The following is a 19,206-nucleotide window of genomic DNA, read 5'->3' as shown; positions in this document are numbered from 1 at the left end:
GATTGGCCAATGCATTCTATTAGCCCGATGAAGTAGAGCTGAATGTGTGTGCTAAGCACACACATTCAGCACTGCTTCATCAAGCCAATACAATGCATTAGCCAGTGCTGATTGGCCAGAGTACGGAACTCGGCCAATCAGCGCTGGCTCTGCTGGAGGAGGCGGAGTCTAAGGTCGCTCCACACCAGTCTCCATTCAGGTCCGACCTTAGACTCCGCCTCCTCCGGCAGAGCCAGCGCTGATTGGCCGAAGGCTGGCCAATGCATTCCTATGCGAATGCAGACTTAGCAGTGCTGAGTCAGTTTTGCTCAACTACACATCTGATGCACACTCGGCACTGCTACATCAGATGTAGCAATCTGATGTAGCAGAGCCGAGGGTGCACTAGAACCCCTGTGCAAACTCAGTTCACGCTAATAGAATGCATTGGCCAGCGCTGATTGGCCAATGCATTCTATTAGCCCGATGAAGTAGAGCTGAATGTGTGTGCTAAGCACACACATTCAGCACTGCTTCATCAAGCCAATACAATGCATTAGCCAGTGCTGATTGGCCAGAGTACGGAACTCGGCCAATCAGCGCTGGCTCTGCTGGAGGAGGCGGAGTCTAAGGTCGCTCCACACCAGTCTCCATTCAGGTCCGACCTTAGACTCCGCCTCCTCCGGCAGAGCCAGCGCTGATTGGCCGAAGGCTGGCCAATGCATTCCTATGCGAATGCAGACTTAGCAGTGCTGAGTCAGTTTTGCTCAACTACACATCTGATGCACACTCGGCACTGCTACATCAGATGTAGCAATCTGATGTAGCAGAGCCGAGGGTGCACTAGAACCCCTGTGCAAACTCAGTTCACGCTAATAGAATGCATTGGCCAGCGCTGATTGGCCGAATTCCGTACTCTGGCCAATCAGTGCTGGCCAATGCATTCTATTAGCTTGATGAAGCAGAGTGTGCACAAGGGTTCAAGCGCACCCTCGGCTCTGATGTAGCAGAGCCGAGGCTGCACAAGGGTTCAAGCGCACCCTCGGCTCTGATGTAGGAGAGCCGAGGGTGCACTTGAACCCTTGTGCACCCTCAGCTCTGCTACATCAGAGCCGAGGGTGCGCTTGAACCCTTGTGCACACTCTGCTTCATCAAGCTAATAGAATGCATTGGCCAGCGCTGATTGGCCAATGTATTCTATTAGCCTGATGAAGTAGAGCTGAATGTGTGTGCTAAGCACACACATTCAGCTCTACTTCATCGGGCTAATAGAATGCATTGGCCAGCGCTGATTGGCCAGAGTACGGAACTCGACCAATCAGCGCTGGCTCTGCTGGAGGAGGCGGAGTCTAAGATCGCTCCACACCAGTCTCCATTCAGGTCCGACCTTAGACTCCGCCTCCTCCAGCAGAGCCAGCGCTGATTGGCCGAATTCCGTACTCTGGCCAATCAGCACTGGCTAATGCATTGTATTGGCTTGATGAAGCAGTGCTGAATGTGTGTGCTTAGCACACACATTCAGCTCTACTTCATCGGGCTAATAGAATGCATTGGCCAATCAGCGCTGGCCAATGCATTCTATTAGTGTGAACTGAGTTTGCACAGGGGTTCTAGTGCACCCTCGGCTCTGCTACATCAGATTGCTACATCTGATGTAGCAGTGCCGAGTGTGCATCAGATGTGTAGTTGAGCAAAACTGACTCAGCACTGCTAAGTCTCTGCATTCGCATAGGAATGCATTGGCCAGCCTTCGGCCAATCAGCGCTGGCTCTGCCGGAGGAGGCGGAGTCTAAGGTCGGACCTGAATGGAGACTGGTGTGGAGCGATCTTAGACTCCGCCTCCTCCAGCAGAGCCAGCGCTGATTGGTCGAGTTCCGTACTCTGGCCAATCAGCGCTGGCCAATGCATTCTATTAGCCCGATGAAGTAGAGCTGAATGTGTGTGCTTAGCACACACATTCAGCTCTACTTCATCAGGCTAATAGAATACATTGGCCAATCAGCGCTGGCCAATGCATTCTATTAGCTTGATGAAGCAGAGTGTGCACAAGGGTTCAAGCGCACCCTCGGCTCTGATGTAGCAGAGCTGAGGGTGCACAAGGGTTCAAGTGCACCCTCGGCTCTCCTACATCAGAGCCGAGGGTGCGCTTGAACCCTTGTGCAGCCTCGGCTCTGCTACATCAGAGCCGAGGGTGCGCTTGAACCCTTGTGCACACTCTGCTTCATCAAGCTAATAGAATGCATTGGCCAGCACTGATTGGCCAGAGTACGGAATTCGGCCAATCAGCGCTGGCCAATGCATCCCTATGGGAAAAAGTTTATCTCACAAAAATCACAATTACACACCCGATAGAGCCCCAAAAAGTTATTTTTAATAACATTCTCCCCTAAATAAAGGTTATCCCTTGCTATCCCTGCCTGTACAGCTATCCCTGTCTCATAGTCACAAAGTTCACATTCTCATATGACCCGGATTTGAAATCCACTATTCGTCTAAAATGGAGGTCACCTGATTTCGGCAGCCAATGACTTTTTCCAATTTTTTTCAATGCCCCCAGTGTCGTAGTTCCTGTCCCACCTCCCCTGCGCTGTTATTGGTGCAAAAAAGGCGCCAGGGAAGGTGGGAGGGGAATCGAATTTTGGCGCACTTTACCACGTGGTGTTCGATTCGATTCGAACATTGCGAACACCCTGATATCCGATCGAACATGTGTTCGATAGAACACTGTTCGCTCATCTCTACTAAGGACCCATGTAGCGAGTCGCAGTTAAAAAAGCTGTTAGGTTTCCTCTGCGGACTATTGCTTCAGTTATACCTGTAGGGAACCTGACAATGTTTCTGTAGGTATAACTGACGTGCTACAATTTTGGAAATTGCAACATTTCTGCTGTGTTTATTTTTCTGCATGTGTGGATGGGATTCGCTATTTTACAGGGAATGTAAAATGTTGTGGTTTACTCTGGGCTTGAAGTTATGTTTAGTTGAAATACACATTTTAGTAACTAAAGGCTCAATGAGGAAGTCAGTATCTATAAATGAAGCCAGGCCCAGAAATATTTGGACATGGATTCCATTTTCATAGCCTTTCAGTTTTAATTCAAAGGGTTAAACAAAAAATTGCATTAGAGGGGTTTCCAGGACTGAGGGGTATTGACTACTGATGACCTATACAAGATGTACCCCTGGTATCTGATCGGTAGTGGTCCAACACTTAGACCCCACACTGATCAGACGATTATGTTGCCTCCATGCACTGGAAACAACTCTGCTCCTATTCGAGAGAATGAGAGCGGAGCTGCAGTTCCGCGGCGTCACCGTTACAGAACATTTCATAGCTGTTCGCAATTCTCATGTGTTAACCCCATTGTAGTTTTGGTGTAATCTCTTCAGCTGTGGAAATGTAGGTAGAGGCTTTACAATGTTTCTTACACCCATCTTTGTATAATCGTGCTTTATCATGTGTTTTTTTAATAGTCCCTTCAAAAACATATTTTAGAACAGTTGCATGTGCGGAGAGATTCTGTGAGAGATGTGCAGCTGCTCTTCATCTCCGGCTTGTCTTTTACCGGCTCCATATATTGAGGTTAGAATGGCAGCTCTTATTGAAGGAATTGCATGAATCAGCAGGGCTGTGACGTGAACAACAGCATGTCACTGGCTCAGGATGAATGTTTACTATCCTAGTACAGTATTTCTGCCACTTGGCTCAGCTGGGATTATCTGTAAGGAGAAATGTATATGTAAGAACATGTGCCTGTTGTATCCAAGTATATCTGTCAAATATATCTGTTGCCTATTTTTATTAGTTTTGCTTTATAATTTATTATATTATATCTAGACCCATTTTCAGTAAGGATAGATGTACACATTTAATTGAATTTTAACAAAATACGTAACTTTTCTGTGTGCTAACAGACTTCAGTGAATGTGCAGCGCATAGGGGACAAGCGAATAGCACCCATGTATCCCGCACATGCATCGGCAATGCTTCCTTGACCCATTTCATTCAATGAATAGGAGCCACAGAAGCAGGGCCTCAAAATCTGACAGGAATAGGACCTGTTCCATATCTTGCGGCCCACACTGTCGTCCTGCACAACATAACCGTGTCATTCATGGTCATGTATATGGCTCATAGAAATGAATGGGTCGTTGTGCTCTAAGAGCACACTGACGAGTCATACGGTAGTCTGCAATGGAAATAGGGCTAAGGCCACACATAGCCAAATGCAACATTAATGTAGCAGACAATTTTTGCCATCTCTCATGGTCTATGGGGAAAATGCTAAGAGCACACATTGTGGAAATGTAGCATGTTTGACTGTTGAGGAAATGGAAAAAAAAAACATAGTCTTTAGAATTTGCCACTGTTTTCAGGGGTCATTCCACCCCTAAATAAGCGTCTACCCTGATTCTGTCTCCCATTGTTTTCATCTGGGCCTATTCAGCGGCAGAAAGACTCAACGGGATGCCAGTTCTGCTCTGTTAGCTGGGGGTGGAAAATGAAGAGGAATCCAAGGCAGGTGTCATCTGCAAATTCCTCTTCATTTTCCGCTGTGTGAACTTAACCTTAGGGTCAGCAGGTGTCCACCGGATATTTGTATCATATACTGTGAAGAGGGTATAGCCCAAACTAATGGCACCAATATCTCTGCAGTAGGGGAAGCTACAAGCAAAAGAGAAACTGTGCTGAATTCAGTGAAAGAACAGCTCTCTAATGGCATATAACATGTTGTGTGAGAGGACGTGAGACATCTTCTTTAAGCAAAATACAAGTTATATTAACAAAAAAATATATATAAAGGATGAGGTGGCACTACTGCATGCATACAAACTATGCTATGGGAGGTCAGGGGTACATTCCATATACTTCACCGTTGGAAGAGTATAAAAATATTTCAAACCTTTTATTTCAAACATCCATGTAAAATACAATACGGGAGGAGGCACGCCTGGGAGAGGAGAGCGACAGTCGTTTCGTGCTGGTAGCACTTTTTCAAGCTCAACAGTGAAAGAACAGCTCTCTAATGGCATATAACATGTTGTGTGAGAGGACATGAGAGATCTTCTTTAAGCACAATACAAGTTATATTAACATTTTCCTAGAAGTGTGTTCCATTTTTGTCTCTAAATCGAACCAGGCTTGGTTCACACCCATAAATATATTATTGTCTCTATAAGCGATTCTCAACTGTTTACCCTCTTCCTACTTTGTCCGTTCTACATACCAAACCAATCACATAAAATAATGCTGTTTCTTTGTTGCTGCAATTTTTTTGACAGCAGCCAAAAGCATGGCTTATCGCGTAGTGAATTACAACACATGCTATTACCTGAACTTGACAGTAACTGTGTTCAGCAAATGACCAAGCTGTATTCAGTTCAGCAGCAGGGACTTCTCTGTTGGATGAAAGGCTAAGTGAAAACTAAGGCAATGGAGATAACATGTATAGAGACCAGCTTATCATAAAAACTTCAAATTGTGATAACTTATCCATGACCATTAAAATTATATATTGTCAAAAAAATAGAATATTCGGGGAGATTTATGAAGACTGGCGTTTTCAATGCCAGTCTTCGTATCTCCTGCACTGGGTTGCATCCTGCACTGGGTTGTGTGCATGCACCTAATTCTAAGCAAGGTTGTAACTGGGATAGATTTCAGGGATCTGCACATAACACTGCAAAGTAGTAAGGGTGGCACACAAAAAGACACAAATTTTTCTGCAAGAAAACAGATTTGTACTCAAATTTGCATTTTTTCTCCCGCGTCTTGTACACCAGAGGGAAGCAGCTTAATATTATTATTATTATTATTATTATTATTATTATTATTATTATTATTATTTTATTTTCTATCATCTGTCAATTCCCATAATTTCATTTAATTTTATTTGGTGTGTATTCAATTAGTTCAGTGACCTGGAAAATCTGACTGTATACTGATATTGTCTCATTAGCAATAATGCTCTTTTCTGTTAAACTGAACATTGAAATTAATATCTTAACAAGTAGAATTCCAAAAGGCTGTGTCACTGTCCCCACAAAGAGAGTGCACATGACCCTCGGTTTCCAAGCTCCATTGGCAGTTAGCTTACTGGGTGATTCATTGCTGACTTCCGCCATTTGCTGAAAGTTCGAACAAATCTATCTTGGAGACACTGGACTGTGACAGCTTATATATCAAGCAGCCACAGTTGGTTTGATAAATAACTCACAAATAGAAATTGTGTTGTTTAAGACATCTCTCCTTTTAAAGCGGGAGTTACATAGGTGTTTGAAGAAAATGGACTTCATAGCAATCCTTGGCTTTAAAGGGAACCCGCTGTAAGCCTTTTGTGCATTAAACCACTAGTATGTGTTATACCACTGGGGTTTAGAATTCAAAATGTGCCTCTGAAAGAACTGATAATAGGACAAATGCTGTTCGTATATTATAAGAAATGAATACGGAGCATGAGTAGTGAAGCAAAGGCCAAAGACACTACAACCTTGCAGGTTGCAGGTACCACTGGACTCTTCTCTGGATCCATTTACATACAACTCATGTCATATTATGTGATATATAATGTGTACGATAATGATACACATAGTATAGTAACATATGGCTTCTAGATATCCTAGCCAGTAATGCATTTTCCAGGTCACTATCTATATTTTTTTTAAAAATGGTAAATTCTATGATTTTCACTCTGGCCACTAAGACTAAAAATACACTGACACTTGACTGTTCTCAAGGGGCTTTCTTTGCAGCAGTCGACTCATTCACATTACAGGCAAGACAGGTTTACAATAGAAGATAACACCCCTTTAGAATAACACCTATAGTGACCCATCATTGCTTCCACTACTGACAATAGATAATGTCACAGATATTATCCATCTCCTTGTACAGAACATGTCTATAAAACTCCCCAATAGATCTCAGCGAGTTGGCTCCAGACTATTGCTTCCTATGACTATTCTGTACAGTGTATCACTAAAATGCTGTTGCAAATCTGTCTTCCATGATGTAATTAGGAAGTCAGGTGCCTCAGTGTTGCAAACCAATAGAGGGCGCTCACTGGAATGTGCAAGCCTGTCTTCCCTGATGTAATTAGGAAGACAGAATCTCAGTGATATGGCCCAATAAAGGCTGCTCCCTTTAACATCAAGCTTGACCTTCCAAGAGGCCTTTGTTTTGCAATGATGCTGGGATTAGCCATATCACTGAGATTCTGTCTTCCTAATTACATCAGGGAAGACAGGCTTGCACATTCCAGTGAGCGCCCTCTATTGGTTTGCAACACTGAGGCACCTGACTTCCTAATTACAACATGGAAGACAGATTTGCATATTCTTCCCATGGTCCCTTGCAAAGTGGCGTGCTAAAGGCTTAATAAGTCTCCACACACCTATATGGTGGTCTCTCCCTAAGGAGTGATGATATTCCCCTAAAATGCTGTTAACGGAATACAGGAGAAGCTCAGGCAAGATGGCAGCCTCCATAATCATGAACTGGAAATAGAAACAAAAAAATCTACAATTGGAAAATAAAAATAAAACCATATTAGAAAAAAGCTAAATATTTCACTATCTGGTTTTAGAAAAAAAAAAACGTTGGGCCCTTTTACACAATGCAAAGATAGGGCCAATTCCTAGAAAGCCTATAGCTGCATCATGTATATTATGTTGCACCAGTTTAAACAATCACCCAACAAACAAGCAAAATGCGATTCGATCTAGCATCTTTTATCAACAATATATCTTCCTGTGTAAACAGGGCAATGTGTATAGTGATGAACAATTCATCCATCACTATACAATGGCATGTACATTACATGCAACAGACAAGCAAGCAAAAATCAGGAAGGAATGATCCTGAGCAACAGCTATTTCCGACCATTGCTGCCTTGTTGGCTTGTGGTGATAAAACACCTGAAATCTGCTTTGACTTCTTCTGGGGAGCGAGGCATTAGGCTGGGTAGATTGGTGGGCATTGCAAGGTAGGGGTCGCCAATTAGCTCTAGCCTGGATCTCAGCGGAGAATTCTGCTACTCTTCTCGGGGTTAATTGTATTGACTTTCATCTTGTAATATATGCACAGTAATAATTTGATTTGCATCTGGTTATTTTAGTAAAATCTGAAATTGTACTTTTTTTTTTATATCACAATAGGAAAAGCTGTGCAGGATTTTGTGTATTTGAGCGCATTAACAATAACCCGATATCATGCAGAAAGGCTAAGAGCATATTAGTCTATAAGGCTTATTGTTAATTAAATCCTTGCCTACTTCCTTCTTCAAGGAAGCAAGAATTGCGTGGTCTATTTCCACATTATGAACGCGCCTCAAATTAATTTCTTTTAGTGATCTCCATTAAAATGACCTGTCTTTGATGTGTAAATGTATACAGAACAATCCAAAAACAGCTCCCTTTTCCCTTTAATGCTGTATTCTACAATGGTATATATGGACGCTCCTGCATAAGAAGAAATATTTACTGTAAATCTATCCCCGGCGGATTGTCTGAGTGCTCATAAGCAGCTTACTTTCTACTTGGTTGCTCTTTTTTTAATATTTATTCAGTTGACAGACGCTTTCTTACCCAGCCCCCTCTACTTTGCTGCTGCAATTCCCTTTAAGTACAGATCTAGGAAGAAGGCCAGGCAGGATTTCATGCTTGGTGCAATGGAGAGTGTGCTAGGCGAGCCTTTTATCATGTCAGGACGTGCATGTTAACGGAAGAGGAACATATAACAGAAGCCGCAATTATTCTCTCTAGTAAAACGGCATGCTGTCCTCTTGTTCACAGGCTGACATGTCTTTGTGTAGATGCTGGACAAGATCCGGTGGATTAGTAGAAGGATGTCTTTCTTTCTTACACATGAAATGATAGCTTGGAATTTCAATTGCTGCCTTAACACCGTACATTAGAAACTAGGTTGATTCCTATCTGGCTGCATCTGTGAGGTTATCTGTGTCATTTTCTGCCTCTGTGTGCATGAGGAAATGACTGGGCAGCAGCCGGCGCTTACAGGAATGTTTAACTACCTGATCCATCTGTTTGTATTGGGAGATATTCCTAATAATGGGGGATGAGTTCCCATGAAAGATTTTCATAACACTCCGGGGTCATTGGATGAAAAGTTGACTCTCGCTGTGTAATCTTCTGCTTGAGCAGTCTTACCCATCACTGCTCTGCAGCTTCCACCATCTCTGCGAGAATCAGACGTCTTTAATACAACTGCAAGCCAAGAAGTATGTTTTCAATTTCTTCCTATTCCCACTAGAAGTGGACAATAACAAGCGTTTCCCAATATAAAATACGTATTGAATGTATTACGAGACCAACATTTTATAACTGAAAACATAAAAGTAAGCAGAAGCAATTCTGTGGGGCCATTTGTTTCATCTCATTGAAGGGGCATAAGGACATTGTGCTTTGACTCGCAACCCTTTTATTAATGTAATAATGTGACATTCCTGTTTCTGCCATAACTCAGTCGCTATACTTCCTAGTTGTTGTTCTGTTTTTAAATTATATATTCCTATGGGATTCTTGGCATGCTGAAACCTTATAGTTTAGCAGCTTGCATCACCTATTGTGTTATCTTGCAATACGTTATCTGTGTTCCTACACTGTTAGGCTGGTCTTACACGACCGTAATGCTTTTACGGTCCGCAAGTTGCTGATCATCAACATAGAATCCGCAGATGCCCGTAAACTGGCGCACTCGCCCAGGCGAGTCCGTGTAGTGCTGTGAACTACGGTCATTACGGACATGCTCTATAAAGTGCGGACCTCGGTTGCAGCCCGGCACACCACGGATAAAATATCCGGTGTAAGAGGACGCATTGAATATAATGTGTCCGCAATTGAAAACCCTCAATTGCGGACCATTTGCAGTCTTAAACTACGGCCGTGTAAGACCAGCCTTACGCTTGTAGGATGACAAGCACCAATGGCATCCAGACAAGTGTCCAGGAGGGTTGAGATCTTGCACAAGCTGAAGCATTTTTACACTTTTTCGGCAGATCTAAATGTCTTGACTTGTTTGAAAAGAGGCATGGCTTCACAGAGAGAGGGACCTGGCTTAAGTGCACCAAACTGTAAGCATAAAAATCTGTCTCAAAGTAAGCCAACTTTGACTTATTCAGACAAACGTCAAAACCTATGTTACATGGGTGTTTACAGAATAGTCTATGGAGTTATTCATGTGTCTGTTTTTTGATGGTCCGTTTATACTGAAGTTCATGTGAAAACTAATGCCCCACAAATGCAAATCGTTGTGAAGAAAACAGACCTTTGTTAATTTTTCTCAGCGACTTTTTCCAGTCATGTGAATCTAGTCTAAAGATGGACCACATTTATCCCCAGCATGAACCTGTGTGATAAATCCTGTGCAAAAACAGACTGCCTATAACTATTAGTAAACTATAGTCTCTCTTGACAGCCCCGTACATAGGTACCCTCGGCCAAGCAGTACTTGTGTCCTGAACTGAGAAAGGGATTCCCCTGGCAGTAGTTTATCTCCTCTGTCACAAAAAGAATTGCTTAGTTGAAATCTAGATGTCAAGACCCCCATACACATTAGGTACAGTAAATGACTGAACCCAATGAAATCGGCAAGTCCAAGCGACTCACAACTCATGTCTGGTGGCTGTAGCTTCTCGTTACAGACTGTGAGGATTTACTGAAATATCTCTGTAACATTACATATCTGTTATTGCACTGAAAATCTATCATTTATATTGCGGAGTGATTTTATCTTGGTTTCCATCAATAAATAATACCGTCAAAGCAGAAAATAACAGAATTGGCACTTATTATGACCTTATCAGCAGTTTCACACCAGTTAATGTTAATGCTTAGCACCCAAAGACCTGACTCAACTGACTTAGCTGTTATATAAGGCAACAGAACCTAAATTTAGCTGATTGTTAATCAGAAATGCTGCCCTGGGCAAGTGACTCATTATATGTAATACAAGCCTTTTTCAGAGTAAAAAAATCCCCATTAAAAAGTATAGAAGTTGTATATGTCTATTATAAACATATATATTTATCCTAGAGGTACTGCACTTTTTTTATCCTGACAGTATGCCTTTATCATTTCATTTCTGGCATTATGAACCGTGACTCTAAAGCTGAACCCAGCACATGGACTTGTGAGCGGACAGGCAATGTGACTTGAAATGATATAAATTTTTATAAATAAAATGAATTATCAAGACAATTCCAATTCTGTAACTGCATTCAGTGGCACCGGAGCTAGTCTTTAACTGTTGTGTATCTGCACTGGTGATTTAGTACACTGTTGAAGAAGATATGGGGTGACATGCTATGTATTTTATCAGGGGCTCTTGTTTATGGCTCATCAGACAGATTCTGCCACGGTAGTCACAGGAGTGACTAAAATGGACATAACAGAGAATGCTGTATCTGTATTGGTGGAAATAGGGTTTGAGATCTGTGGCAAGTGATTCATTGACCTGGCACATCCAAGTCCTGAAAAATGACATCCCAAGTGTGTAAATTGTGCTGAGGCCATGGTAGTTTTACTGCTTCTCTTTTCTATTGAACAGATTTTTCCTTTAAGCTCTTATATATGGGCTTTGCTTATCAGGAAATGTGACTGCTAACTTTATAATGGGATCAGTAGGCTAAACTTAGCAACCATGTTTATTAAGATTAAGAATTCCATTACATATTTGGGGCCATTATGGTATAAATGCCATGCAGCTGCTTCCTCTGGTTTTGCAGCTGGGGAATTGAGACACTCATATCTTCAGAATACAGTATTATACCAAGTCTGCATGACTAATACTTGTAATATTGAATTAAATATAGCATGTAAAATGCTCTAAAGATAAATGTTATAATAGACTTATTACGAAGCACTGTGAAATGCATACATGGGCATTGAGATAGTCGCCATATTTATGCACAAATTCAATATAAATACATATTCTCATACTGTGTTACAATGTGTATTCCTACTTTTAACTCTTACATTCCAGTGAAAAGTCCAAGCGAGAACATTATAGAAAAAGAGCACAATTTGTATAAGTCAGCCAACATTTTTATTGGCTGTATTGACTTACTATATAATTGGACTATCTATCTAGATCTGACGCACTTTGCTATCTAGAGGAACGACCAAGGGAACCAAGTGAGAGCAGTGTATTAAAGCAATCCATACAAGTGAAAGTAGAAAGGTTGGGAAATACGTTTTCTCATGAGATTAAGTGCATAGGTAGAAGAAGTAATGGTGAAAGCATTGAGTTTGTAAATTCGTGCTGGTTCCAAAATCTTGGCACCAGATAATTGTTAGAGAGAAATAGTATTTCCTAATGGGACGGAAACAGCTTAATAGCCAGAAAAGTCTGGTTAAAAAAACAACAACGTAACCCCCAGATGGATAATACGACTGAATTAACAAATCTGATCTGCAAGCTGTCCCCAATTATCCATCGCAGTCACCAGGGATCAGTGGTCAGCTTTTCTGATACAAGCAAGTCAGAATATATGAAAGCTGAGTATGGGTTTCTTTTGGGACAGCGCTGCCTGTAGATGTTACCATTTACCTCTCACATTATTGTATTTATCTTGAAAAATTTAGTTATATTGTATTGTCTCATATTGACTTTTCTCAGCTGATAAATACTATAATGTAATATTTAGTGCTAACAACTTAGAAAAGTTAATTTTAGAGAATGAACATCGGCTTGAAATAAATACTTGAAAGCTAAGTTCTCAGCCTTAGTACTGTGGAAGTGGGATTAAAAGGTACCATCAATGTCCATCCCCTAATATTCTAGTTACTATAGATTACTGCTGGTCTGTACTGTTAATCTTAAGGGTAGGGTTCACATTTCTGTTTTTCAGTCAGTTGTCCTTTATGCAGGATGCTATCTTCTGTTTGAAAGGTTAACAAGAAGGCTTCCATCTTCTTTATAACATCAGAGTGAAGAGTATCTGATGCAAATCTGTCATTCTATTAGTTATTCAGTCTTGTGACAGATCAGAACAACAGAATGAAAAACGACTATGTGAATACAGCCTGAGTTACTGTAGTTTAGCAGTGTCAGTGGCTGCTTTCCATTTGCTCTATTAGGGCAGATATTGAGGTTTACATCATTTACTATCATTAAAATGTACAAAGACTTACCCAACCCTTGGGAACATTAGCGTATTGCTTTAAAATAAACATGCAGATATGTTGTCCGCTCACTCAATCTTGCACTCACTCTTCACTCAGGCTGCAAATTGAGTGCATGTCGCACCCCAGCACAGTTCACGGACCCCAAATACATGCCACTGCCACCACTGTTGATTCAGGCACAGCAGAAACCTTGCGTACATATACATTTCAAAAAGATAATGAGTTCATAGAGCATACACAAAGTAGCCTTAAAGTTAGAGAGATAACAAATGACACACGATGCAAACAGTTATAAAATAAAAAGGAATAATACTTAAGAGTCTTTGGTTACAGGAGCTTGGAGATCTTCTGTAGTGAAGTGGAAACCCAGCTTTCTTAGCTGACTCCACAGATGTGACAAAGAATCTAGGTCTTCCTCCCCCTTTAGGCCAGTGTCCAGCCATATCTCCTTGCCAGGTAGCCCCCCTTCCTTTACCACCCCCCCCCCCCCCCCCCTCTTCACTGCAGATCCTGAGAAAGAAGGATGCTTTCTTGGTTGCTAGAGCTCAGGTTCAATAGCCCTCTCTCTCTCCCTCCTTTGACAGCTGTTTGTCCTGGGTAATAAAACTGTTTTGACTGGAGCCCCATGTATACACAAAAAATCACTGAAGCAATTGACCAGCAATGTAAACACAACATACAACATAGCACTAACAGGATTAGGGAATTTGTATATAGAACAACATATATAATAGAAGAATGCATAACTGGTGTTCTCTCATAGATTTTTTTTTATTATTCTATTTTTTGTACATATTCCTGAAAGCAGACATTTTGTCTGAGCGGCATCCTGAGCTGTATTTAGAGATATGCCTTACAGCAACTACATGTACCATTAACAATACAATAGTCTAGAGATGTTCATTGACTCCTATGAAAAGAATTGCTGTCACCTACCCAGTAGTCATTTTGAGAGGGTGGTGAAAATAAACTATGACATCACCTAAGGTGATGGACGATAAATGAACAGAATTGTGACTAGAACAGGAAGTGTAAGAATAGTGTTAGGCTTAGTGGTTAGTGTGAAAACTGCAGGAATTTAGGATGTTATTCTGAAATATAGATACTGATATGCAAGATTAAAAGAAACACAACCAAAAATTATTAAACGTAAATATATATATATATATATATATATATATATATATATATATATATATATATATTAAATTATGCCATTTTTATGACACATTCTCTTTAATCCAGTGCTTAATTTAGAGCAGCTTTTAAAAACAAAGATCTGGAAAAATCAGGTTAATGACAAAATTGTAGTATTTAATTTTCCAAATTCTGTTTATCCATGCACGCCTAAAACACTTGGAAGTTGTTCCCTTTTACGGTATGTATCATTCCATTTATTAGATGACTACTGTTGAAGATAAGATGGTGATCTATATGTATTCTGTTAATTTCCATCTATGTAAAATTTGTATACTTTAACTGAACGAAAATTCCTGGTTTACCCTGGTTTTAAAATGTTTTATAGAAATGTACTAAATGTACAACGTTACTTTGTTAGTAAAGATCACATGCAGCAGCTATAGCTGTGAGCTGTGATTTCATTTATGGAGAGACCCAAGCAGTGTCACATGTGATCAAGAAGAATGGAGAAAGATTGGCACTTTCAGAAAGTGTTCATGCCAGTTTTTAATACATCACTATTTTCTTAGAAGCTCATTCAGATTAGAGAGGTTTAGTAGACAGGAGCCTGATTTGGAGAACCTCACAAGAATTGAGGTGTCTGAGGAGGAACCCAGAAATGTTCCCATTAGGCACTTAAGAATGGAAAAGATAGTCTTGCATCTCTATGAAGGTCAGTATGAAATAGAATAGTCTCGGACCTCTTGTAGTTTGTAAATTTGCTAAAAATGTAGGTGATATTGTTTCATCCAAAATCTGTGCCCCGTCGCTATCCCCACCGTATAGATATTACATGAATGCAATTGTACTTTGAGCATATAGATATAGTCACAGGTCAGCGTCTAAAGTTTTATTTGGTTATGAAGGCGTCTTGGAATGGCATTCATGTTTATAGTGGATTATGAGAAGTATTATTTTCTGTACTTATTCAGGTTCTACTAATTGAACTTGAGCTTGTAAAACTGTTGCTTTTCCTTGCTTTTGGCTAGAGATGTCTTAAAATAACTTAAGTACCTCTTGATTTCTTAACTTAATTTACAATTGTTGAGCTAAGACAATAGATGTTTTTCAGAGACTTAATTTAATGGCAAAATATTTTTTATTAGAATAAAAGTATTGGACCGCTTGTGCATTACAAATACAGGAGCTATATGACATCCCATTCTAAATTCATAGGTATAAATATGAGGTTGTCCCCTCTTTTGCAGCTAAACTGGCTTCCACTCTTCCTGGAAGACTATTACAAGATTATGCAGTGTCTGTGGGAATTTTTGAAATTTGTGAGATCAGATACTGGAGTTGGATGAGAAGACCTGGCTAACAAAGCTCATTCTAGTATATCCCAAATTGTTGGATAAGATGGAGCTCAGGGCTCTCTGGAACCAGTAACCATAAATCACACCAAAATCGCCCAACCATGCCTTTATGGATCATGCTGGAACAGAAAAAGGTCTACCCTAAACTGTTCCTAAGCATTAAGGTTCCCCTTCACTGGAACTAAGGGGCTTAGGCCAACCCTCTAAAAGCAAGTCCTGAGCATTATTATTTCTCCACGAAACTTTACAGTTGACATAATGTAGTCAGGCAGGTAACATTCTCCTTGTATTCACCAAACCCAGACTTCTTCATCAGACTACTAGATAGATATATAACCATGGGTTCTGAGGATAGTGGAAATCAAGGATGTCACACATCACTTATGTAAGGGATTTAATAAAAGGATAGAATATGAACAAGTAAGTACAATCATATAAGAAAAAGATAATAAGAATATAAGCACACTTACAAACCTGGGGTGAACCCAATGTCTTCCAGCTGACACCCCAAGGTATACAGGGAAATCGTAAATGATCATAACCAAGCAGACATCTGGAATTAATGTGTTGGCTGCCATAACATAACCCATTTTTTTTATAGTGTTCCACCAAGCCCACATTCTTAATGTATAGTACTTTACAGAATTTAACTCTACACCTATCTGACAGCAGCAGGGCACCAAGTAAAGCTAAGACATCTAACATGAGAGCTAGGCTGGTGGAAAATCATCGAGAAGTAGTTTTAACCCTTTACAATATCATAAAGAAGTGTTATTCATCACTTTGCAGAACATGTTTCCAATGTTCCCAGGTCCAGTAGCATTACACTACTCCATCTGATGCTTAGCATTGTGTTTGCTAATGAGAGACTTGTATACAGCTACTCATCCATGGAAATCCAGCTATCAGAGCATAGTTTTTGTGTTGATGTTAAAAGGGGCTGTCCAATTTCAGCAAATATATATTATTGCTTGTATAGTGAAAAGTTATACAACTTTCTGTGTCACTTCCTCTCTGTCTAGATCTCTGCTTGCTGTCATTCACCCTGTTAACTTCCAGTGGCTACAAATCGGCCCATGGTCATGTGATATACAGTCCATGGTCATGTGATATACAGTCCATGGTCGTGCTGAGTACATTTGTAGTTTTGCATTATTGAGAGACCATTGCCCTTCCCATCCTATCACAGTTTAGCTTTCAGTGTCCAGTACAGCTACATACATTAGAGATGAATTGTGATTGGTTGCTACAGAAACAAGGTCTCTTCTCCTCTTACAGTTGTGATACATGAAGCCCAATATGTTTTCCCTTTCAGCGGCCTGAAATACACTACCAAGAATGAAGGCAAGCTTGAAGGACCTCCTGGAGCGGGATTATACAAATACCACCCAAATATTCACAAAATATGTAGTGCTTATCCCTTCTCTAAATACCTTGGGCTTGGGTTTCATTGCAGAACCACGTTCTGCATTAGCAGCAGAAGATCAGCAATTTAACACGTCACACACATTAAATGCCAAGCACAACAAACAACCTTGAGATGCCTCACTTAGTGAAAGCCCATGGGGTGTGAGGATGAGCACAGATTAATATTCAGATACAGTGTACATTTTTATTTTGTGCCAGATTGGCCTGCGGCATGGTGATGACAAATGTGTTTGCCAGCACTGATTATATTCAGATTATAAACAATGTTTATTTGGGCCCTTGTGTGCATATTCCACACTTCTAAAAGGGTGAGAGTGGATGATAATTCTTCTGGCATATTGCTATACGTGGCACATCAGGGCTGGAGTGACTTAATAATACTATTGCAATGAAGGTGTGGATATTTAGAAATGGCCAGATGAAACACTTCTACTTTCTTAGGAAATATCAATAAAACTGCAAGTGATAGAATATCCGGTATATGCAAATCTACAATAGGGAAGTATTAGTAAGCAAAATGTGCCAGGTTCTGACCATACGCAAAAAACGCACCAAAATGATGGCATATTTTTCTATTGTAAACCAAGTCCACTAATAGAAGGTGTAAAGTGTAGATAGTATCATTTATTTTTTAATTTTTGTACCAGAAGTAAAGAGTAATTCTGATTAAAAGTAGGGTTGTTCTTTGTAAGTTTGAGGACAGGTACAGTCTTCTGTTAGCCAAACGCCACAAACATATTTGTATTATTTATATGATATTTATAATATAATAAAATATCCACTCTTCCACCTCTTTCTCAGCAGAGAAGCCTGGCCATTTCCCCTTAGGCTAGATTCACACCTGCGCCTGGGTTTCCATTTTTCAGATCCACTGGGGGAAGCAAAGAATGGAAACGTAATCCGCTTAAAAAGTGGTTACCCATGAAATCCATGGACCCCATAGATTATAGTGGGGTCCGCCAGGTTTCCACCCAGTTTCCGCCCCAGAAATGCATTTTGTAAGTGGATTCAGGGATGGAAACCCCGAACGGAATTCAGACACAGATAGGAACCTAGACTTAGGGGCAAAAAAATGTTGCTTCATGTAGAGTCAGGCATCAGTATATTGACATGTAGTCACACAAGTGAGGAGAGACATTCTTTGTTTTTCTTCTTCCCGGAAATCGGCTTAGGCCATCCACCAAGCTGAATTTCCTGTATAACCCTCATCGCCTTTTAGCATATATTAAAATATTAATATATTGCTTTTGATACTGATAATAGATGAACATTATATGCAAATGAAAAATCATTTTTGTCCCATTTATTCCACAAAAAGCATAGGAGAAATGCTAAATAGCACCTAGAAATCATTCTGGGTTAATTTAACTAAAAGCTAGCTGGAGGCTACATTTTGGGCGCTCATCAGGATCAGAATCTCTATCTGTACATGTTATAGGAAAGCACATTTCCCAATTTTTTTTTTCAGTTTTCTCATAGCCAGGAAAATATCTGCCACAATTTTGTTGTTAGGCCCAGTTCACATCTGCGTTCGGTATTGCATTTGGGGAGTCTGGCTGGGGACCCCCTGAACGGAATACCAAACGTATTAAAAAAAGCGGTGAGCAATGAAAGCACATGGACGCCATTGACTATAATGGGGTCCGTGTGTTTTCCGCGCGGTGTCTGCACGAGTCATGCGGAGAGAAAAGTATTTCACGCACTATTTTTCTCTCAGCAAGATTTGTGCGGAAAACACACAGATCCCATTATAGTCTATGGTGTCCATGTGCTTTCATTGCTCACCGCTTTTTTAATATGTTTGGTATTCCGTTTGGGAGGTCCCCAAGCAGACTCCCCGAATGCAATACCGAACACAGATGTGAACCAGGCCTTACTACAACAATGGCTATAGGTTCATTTTTGGTATCGTATAACTTGTTTGACACCCTATTCCTTTGCAGATCCAGAGGTGTCCACCAAATTATTATTTTGCTCTTCCATTTGTTAAGTGAATATATCTTCTTCTTGCCTCACCATTGCCTTATGTTGCATTTCAATTCAGTTCCTACATAACTTTTTGACGATACAATTAAAGTTGGTCTTAAATTCTGCATTTTCATCTTGGTCACTTTGTAGAAAATATAAACAGCATCAATGCCTGTAGCTATTGTTCCAT

At 40.5% G+C, this 19,206-nt stretch overlaps 1 protein-coding gene and 1 long non-coding RNA gene across 2 annotated transcripts in view; one reads left to right on the top strand and one right to left on the bottom strand.

The window, feature by feature from the left end:
• Positions 1 to 19,206, top strand: part of ENOX1 (ecto-NOX disulfide-thiol exchanger 1) — a 477,272-nt gene that overhangs the window by 63,216 nt on the left and 394,850 nt on the right. The gene's annotated exons all lie outside the window — the stretch shown is intronic.
• On the bottom strand, positions 2,749 to 13,529 carry LOC142195588 (uncharacterized). Its single transcript, XR_012715098.1, has 3 exons — positions 13,439 to 13,529; positions 5,313 to 5,379; positions 2,749 to 3,699 (listed from the first exon to the last, which is right to left on the bottom strand). It is a non-coding gene; the product is annotated as an uncharacterized LOC142195588 (long non-coding RNA).

The sequence above is a fragment of the Leptodactylus fuscus genome, chromosome 2 (assembly GCF_031893055.1).
Source record: "Leptodactylus fuscus isolate aLepFus1 chromosome 2, aLepFus1.hap2, whole genome shotgun sequence".
NCBI lineage: Eukaryota > Metazoa > Chordata > Amphibia > Anura > Leptodactylidae > Leptodactylus > Leptodactylus fuscus.
Note: the sequence above shows the minus strand (reverse complement) of the source record. Positions and strands in the feature narration are given on the sequence as shown.